The 7,688-nt window shown below is 35.0% G+C and overlaps 1 long non-coding RNA gene across 4 annotated transcripts in view; it reads right to left on the bottom strand.

Annotated features, from left to right (window-relative positions):
- Positions 1 to 204: 204 nt before the first annotated feature.
- The window catches only part of LOC309627612, an 83,375-nt gene continuing 75,891 nt past the window's right edge, over positions 205 to 7,688 (bottom strand). For all 4 annotated transcript variants that reach the window (XR_014243850.1, XR_014243851.1, XR_014243852.1 and 1 more), the window contains one exon: positions 205 to 7,507. This is a non-coding gene — a long non-coding RNA (uncharacterized lncRNA). The remainder of the gene's footprint in view (positions 7,508 to 7,688) is intronic.

The raw sequence follows: 7,688 nt of genomic DNA, 5'->3' as shown, positions 1-7,688 counted from the left end.
CCTGGATCTGTGGTTTGGTATCTGACATTAAATTGGGAAAATGCACACTGATTATTATTCCAAATATATCTTCTATTATTTTCTCTTATTCTTCTCTTTCTGGTGTTCCCAGTATACATATATTACATATTTTGTAGTTTCTCAAAGTCCTTGGATAGTATGGTGGGGTTTTTTGTTTCAATTTTTGTTTTCTTTGTGTTTCAGTTTTCAAATTTTCTATTGAGATCTCATCAAGCTCAGAGATTCTATCCTCAGCCATGTATAATCTACTAATAAGCCCATGAAAACATTCTTCAATTATATTACAGTATTTTGCATCTCTAACTTTCTTTTTAGGATTTCCATCTCTCAGTTTACATTCCCTGTCTGTTCTTGCATGCTGTTTATCCATTAGTGCCCTTAACATATTAATCATAGTTATTTTGAATTCCTGGTCTGATAATTCTATTGTTCCTGTCATGTCTGTTTCTGATGTTTACTCTGAGTCTTCAAATTGTATTTTTTGCCTTTTTGTATGCCTTCTGATTTTTTCACGATAGCTGGATGTGATGTACCTAGTAAAAAAAACTGCCAAAAAAAGCCTTTAGTTAGGAGTTTGGGATTAGCAGATACAAACTACTATATATAAAATAAACAACAATGTCCTACTGTATAACACAGGGAACTATATTCAATATCTTGTAATAACCTATAATGGAAAAGAATATGAAAAAGAATATGTATATATTTGGTCTGAATCACTTTGCTGTATACCAGAAACTAACACAACATTGTAAATCAACTCTACTTCAATAAAAAAAAAATAGGCTTTAGTAATATGATGGTAAGGTGTATGGGAAGGGGAAGCTTTCTATAGTGCCATGAGTGGTTTCAGCCTTTTACTGAGCTTATGCCTCTGGACTGTGAACGTGACAAGTGTTTTTATTTTTATGTTTCCTCTCCTTAGGTGGGAGAGGATGGTTAGAATGGCCTGGGGTTGGGTATTTCTCTGCCCCAGATCAATTAGGCTCTGATAATTCCCCAGCCGTTTAGGTACTGGTTAACATTTCTCCTGAGGGCAGGTTTTTTAGAAGAAAAGAGAGAGCGCTAGTGTATTTCAAAACAGTTCCTCTTCTACTTCCACAGTCTGAAGCTGAAGGGGATTTTTCTCTGATAATTACTGTGGGAGCCTGTTGAGCTCATGGTGGTAAATCTCTCAAAATTGTGTGGAGCCCCTATCATTTGGCCCCCTGGAGTTTTTACACTCGGACTTGTCCCCACTGAGCCTCCGACGAATTTGCCAATTTGAGTCTGGTTTTTCCACTCTGGCACTGTTTCTCGAGGGGCTTTCTACAGGAGTCTGATCCGGTGAGTTATTATTCTTGGTATTCGCCTTTTGGTCTCTCAGATCTTGGAGGCAGTGATTTTCTCTGTTTCTTTATCTCCTTATGAGTCACAAAAGAGTTGTTGATTTTTCATTCTCTCAGTTTTCTACTTGTTGTTAAGACAAAGTGGTGACTTCAGAGCTCCTTTTATGAGGAACCAGAAATCAAGCTAGCATTTCTTTTGGTCTTTTCTTTCTTAAAAGTTGTCTCTCTGCTTACATTACCCATGTGTTTTTGCTTGTTATCTACTTTTCCATTTAAAGCTTTAGCATATTAATCATAGTTTCTAAAAATCCTGGTCTGATAATTCCAAACATTCCTGCCATGTCTGACTCTGGCTTTCACGTTGGTTCAGCTTCTTCAGACTACGTTTTTGTTTTTCTTTTAGTATGTTTTGTCTTTCATATTTTTGTTGCTGTTGTTGTTGAAAGGTCTATATGTTAACCTGGGTAAAATGAATCTTTGTAAATAGGCCATAGGAAGGTAGTAGAATGGGAAATCATTCTATAGTCCTATGACTAGGTCTCGGTGTTTTGGTGAGTCTATACCCCTGGACTGTGAACTTCACCAGTGCCTCTCAGGGTTTTTCCCCCTATTTTGGTGGGATAGGATAACTAGAGGGGGCTGGTGTTGGGCATTTCCCTTTCCTCATGTGGAACATTAGAGCCAGCTGGAGTTGGGTATTGCCATGTCCCAGGTGGGTTAGGTTCTAATAGAACCCCAGCACTTTAGGCTCTGGTAAAATTGTTTCTCCTGAGGGCTGGCCTTGTAAAGAGGAGCAGAATGTGCTGCAATATTTCAAAATAGTTCCTTTTGCCTCCCCCTGCCAGATGCTTGAGATTTTTCTCTAATATTTGCTATGAGGACCTGTAGAATTCCTGAAGGTAAAAATCACAATGTGAAGGTAAATAATCTCCAGTGATTGGATCTCCTAGGAGTTTTTAACTCTCAGACTTGTCCTTGCTGAGCCGCCAGAAATTTTTCAATTACGGTTAGCTTTCTCAACCCAAACAGTGATTACTGCAGAAATTGCTGCCCTGGTTAGTACTGATACTCTATGTCTGCTCATCTGTCTCTCCAACTGGGGGGCACTGGTTTGCCCTGCAACCTCGCTTCTCTGACAGATCTAAGGAGAATTGTTGATTTTTTAGTTGTTTCAGCTTTTTACTTGTTAGGATGGAATTACGACTTCTAAGCTCCTTATCTGCTGCATGACAGGAAACCAGAAGTCAGTTAGTTTATTTTTTAAGTTGGGAAAAACAACAGCTTGTTAGAATATTGTAGAAGAAAATACAGTAGATAGAAAAAAATTTGGTGATTCAAGATAATCCTTGAACTAAATAATCCTTGAGTAAGTGACATTAAGTTGTTCTGGGTACAAATGGGTTTGTTGATTAATAATTTGCACTGAATCTTTTGGAAATCTCAAATTATTAACTTCTTTGGAAATGCATTTAGAATGACTCATAATGGAATTTAAATGCTGAGTTTTATTGTAGTTTTCACAATCTTAACATAAAAATGGTTGCTTTGAAATTATCTTAGTATGTATATATTTTTTTCTTTTTACTGTGATAAATTATTTCTCTTTACACAAAGCATTTTCTGCTCTTGAAAAATTAAAATTGAAAAATTGCAAAAGAAAACTGAAAAGTTTCCTTTTGTGAACAATTTTATGATTAAAAAGATTAGAGGATGATTTTAAAAAATTATTTATGTGATGATCCATTGCTACCTTTTGTATTTTGTTCATCTTTGAAAATTTCAGCTTGATTTATTAAAGAACATTAACTCACAGAAACCCAATACTTAAAAGAATGCTTAATTGGGTTTTACATATTCCTAAAGATCTCTCTTACTTCCCCAATTTATCATTTCTTAGGGAAAAAAATAAGTGTTATCTTTTTAAATCAAGAGTATTCGAAAAATACTCATGTGAAAACTGAATTCCATCATTCATTTTATCCTATGGAATAAAGAAAAATTGTGAGCAATAGGAGAACTACATCAATAAAATTTTTTTTCATTACAAGGTTCTTGCTATAATTAGTTGGGAGAAATATAATTAAACCATAATTTTATTTCAAAGTTGACTTGTCTCTACGGCTCAGATTGTAAGAACTGTCAAATCCATATTGTATAAAACTACTAAAGAATTAATTTAAAGAGAGTGAGACAATAATCAAAGAGGACAGAGAAATATACATTTTTAATAACACCAATCTTTATCATATGTCTTGGATTCCTGCTCTTGGATTATTTTTTTTCCTTGTGAGAAATGAAATGAACATTTTCATTTATTTATGAAAACATTCAGAAGCAATGAATTGTACATTCCCTATATCCCAGGCAAATTTATACCATGTATAAAATGATGAATAGGAAGTGATCTCTGCCTTCCCAAAACTCAGATAAGGGCTTGTCTTTCAAACGTATATTATTTCTAATACATAATTCTTTTGGTGTTTGTGTGCTAGGTTGTCTTGATCAACCCTAATATTGAAAACAATTTGTAAAGGTGAAAATTAGTTATGAAAATGTGTTGTATAGATTAAAAAGCTGCCAGTGAAGTGTGGAATTGGGACTGAAATCCATGACAGCAGAGAGGGGGCCAGATATTTGCTGTGATTCCTTCCCAGAGGATAAAAATCCCAGAAGGTTTGGCATTTTTGGAAGCTGTGGCTGAGAATCTAATAACTTGAGCAGAGTTTTTGACAGGTTTGAAGAACACAAATTAGAATTTAGAGTCTGCTGAGGAGTAGGGTCTCTGGAAAACACTCAAGGTTTTGGTTGGATCCCTAGCAGTACAGATGAACTGGAAATAGATTCACTTTTCAGAGTCAAAAGCCTAGATTTAAATTATCTCAATTTCTTATTGAATTAATGTTATCAGGCAAAACTAGCTTCTCTAAATTAGGTACCTATTAGAGCAAAAGAAAAATGATATTGGGATGAAAAGAGCATCATACCAAGTTTTAATCATCAATAAAACTTTCATATAAAACATCCAGTACAAGATCAAAACTTCTCACTCATGTGACAGGGGTGGAACCCTGATCCAAAGAGCTGGTGCCCTTATAAGAAGAGGGAGAGACACCAGAGCTCTCTCTGTGCCATGTGTGGACATAGTGAGAAGGCGACCATCTGCAAGCCAGGAACAGAGCTCTCACCAGAACCTGACCATGCTGGACCTCTGATCTCAGACTTCTAGCCTCCAGACTGTGAGAAAATAACTGCTGTTGTTTAAGCCACCCAGTCTGTGGTATTTTGTAATAGCAGCTCAAGCTGACAAATACAGTGAGGTATACATTACGTTTCTGATGTGATTGAAATATGACTCCCTAAATATGCTTTGTCAATCACTCCAATTGCACTCCTGAGTACAAAGCATATCCTTCCCTTTAATTTTTTGTCTATCATATTTATTGGTTATTTTCAAGTTGTTATTCAATAATGACAGATAAAATTACAGTCACTCATCTAACAGGCAAGGGATGCAATAATACTTAGAATTTACATTTTATGTATGTGTGAGCACATTGATTTTAAATTACATGCTCAAGTAGCAATAATTGAGATAAATATTTATTTGCAAATGGAACACATTTACGTGTCTTAAAAATAGCAAAGTAAAATCAATATTGCATATTGATAAAAGTATATTTTTACCGTATTTCTATTTCACTGACTTGATTGTCTCTAAAAGGTTTAGAAGATTTTTGCACAAAACCAGGTTTTCTGTCTTAGGCATCATTTGTTTTGATGCCTGCATTTTCCTAGAGGAACTAACACCGAATATTTTACCTCTAATTTTTAAATTTGTGTGTATTTTGTTTTTTTCAAGCCATTGGCCTGATGCCATGACTTCTCTATTCTGAAATAACTGCAGATTTCATAATCTTTGTGATGGTTAATGAAATTTTATTGATTTATCAACTAACTGGATGTTGAGTGCCCACAAAACTTATCATAAGAGAGACTTAGAAAAACAATCTAAATGATTTCTCTAAAAATACCAATATACACTATATAATTAAACATTTTCCTATATCACACAGACATCTTACTAATATTGTTTATGTATCAACTATAAATTACCCCTAAGATTTTAATCTCCCTATTCATATATATGTCTTTTAAAGATATTTTTGATATTCAGGAGAAGATAGAGAAAGAAAAAATGCAAAATGTGGAGTGTAAACCTGTTTTTCAGTTTCCAGTACTTGCTAAATAGATATTAAGAGTCATCTGCTTCTAACAAATTGTTTATACTCCTAGTAATTCTCCCTTATAAAAGGTAGGAAACTGCAGTGGGGATGCATTGCCAAAGGTCAGTACACAGGCTTGATTCTCTGAAGGGCAGGAGGAAAAAACACAGAAACAAATATTCACAATAAAGCCACACCAAACATCTTAGTAAATAAAGGCAGAAAATTAAGTGAACGCACTCTTCCACCAATAACACCAGCTGGGAGAGCCGCACTCTGTTCTAGGAAACCCATGCTATATAACTGTTTTGGAAATAAAAATTAGGGTATTTACTACAGACTATAGTAAGCAATTCATTTCCAAGTCCCTGGGGGTGGTTCCTCTGATCCATTTCACAAGTTGTTTTGTTAAGGTGTAACTATTATTTTTGTACCTAGATTGAACTTTTTCCAAATCAAGGCACTTAACCTATGTAAAAATCATTATTTAAAATTCAGTAATTCATAGGCCAAAAACCAAGGTTTGCTGAACTTGAAATTTTTGTTTTTCTAAGCAGTGGCCATAATAAAAGATCTTACTTTAATAGTGCACAGAGTCACCCTTAGAAAATCCCATGTAGTGTTTGGATCAAGTTAAAATATTCCTTTTACCTACATATAGTTTAAAATTTCATGTCAATTTTGCAGTCAACAAAGAACAGCATAAGTTATAAAAGTAAAATAAATTTTTTATTAAAATAGATATACCACTTAAAGTAAATATTAACTAAGTCAGGGGGAAAATAATAGTATAAACAAAGCAGAGACTGGGCTATCTGAATCATGTAAGTTTTGTTCATTTTAATCCTATATGGTTGTGTATGTGTTATGAACTGAATGGTGTTCTCACCAAATTCATATGTTGAAGCCCTAATGCCTAATGTGACTGTATTCAGAGATAGACCTTTAGGGAGACAATTAGGATGAAGTGAAGTCATAAGGGAGAGGCCCTAACCCGATAGAATTGGTGTCCTTTTGTAAAGAGAAAAAGACATCAGAGTCCTTTCTCTCTGCACATGGGCACAAAGGATAGGCCATGTGAGGACATAGCAAGAGGGCAGCTGCCTGCATTCCAGGAAGACAGTTCTCAACGAAACCAGCCTTGTGTATACCTTGATCTTTTACTTCCAACCTGTGAGAAAATAAATGTCTATTGTTTAAGCCATCCAGTCTGTGGTATTTTGTTCCAGCAGCTCCAGCAGACCAATATAGTATGTTAGTCACAAATGAGTATCTTATGGTGCTGAGCTGTGTTTGGAGGTGTGCATTATCAGTCTAGCTGTTTACAAGATTGTTACCTGTGAGGGGAGGATGCCTAGAGACGCAATTGGATCATAGGACTAGAGCTGCTTAAAGACTGATTCATAACCGGGTGCTATAAGCAGAAAGATACAACTGTGCTTTCTTATGTGTTTATCAAAATCATCCCCTTTAACGGTCTTGTTCCAGGAATAGAAAAAAAAAAAGATTCCACAAAGCAATGGGTATCAGTTACAGCTCTTTATAAGTGGACCTTATACATAATCATGCTACAGGAAATATTAAGTGGCCTTGCAAAAATGGGGAATTAAGTGGTCACAGTATTTAAAAACAACAATGTTTTTCTGTCCACAAATACAGAGGTTATTCAATGAAAATTTGACCTTACCATTCCTTGTAGTGAGCAAAAAATACAGATTATCACAGCAAGCTATATGGTGGGCATATAGATCAACATGCACTTCAGTATGCCTTTTTTTCTTTATGAACCAGAGTCCAATTCAACATCCAGATTTTAACAGAGCATTGACTACATGTAGAACCTGCTCTCTGTTCTGGCCCAGGCATTCATGGAGACATTCTTCTTGATGTTACATAGACCCTGAGCTCCCAAACGTTCCAACAAGAAGGATACTACTATTCTCAAAAGAAAGAAGAAGGTAAGTGTTTATTGTTTGTTAAAATGACACATAATTTTGTGCACAGGTAAATCCCATTAAGATAATGGTGAGCATATAAATAAATGCTGAAGGGACTATATAGTGTGGTATTACTTAGAGTTTAAAACATGTATAAATATCATATATCTTACAAATTT

The sequence above is a fragment of the Balaenoptera borealis genome, assembly GCF_965194805.1.
Source record: "Balaenoptera borealis genome assembly, chromosome: 4".
NCBI lineage: Eukaryota > Metazoa > Chordata > Mammalia > Artiodactyla > Balaenopteridae > Balaenoptera > Balaenoptera borealis.
Note: the sequence above shows the minus strand (reverse complement) of the source record. Positions and strands in the feature narration are given on the sequence as shown.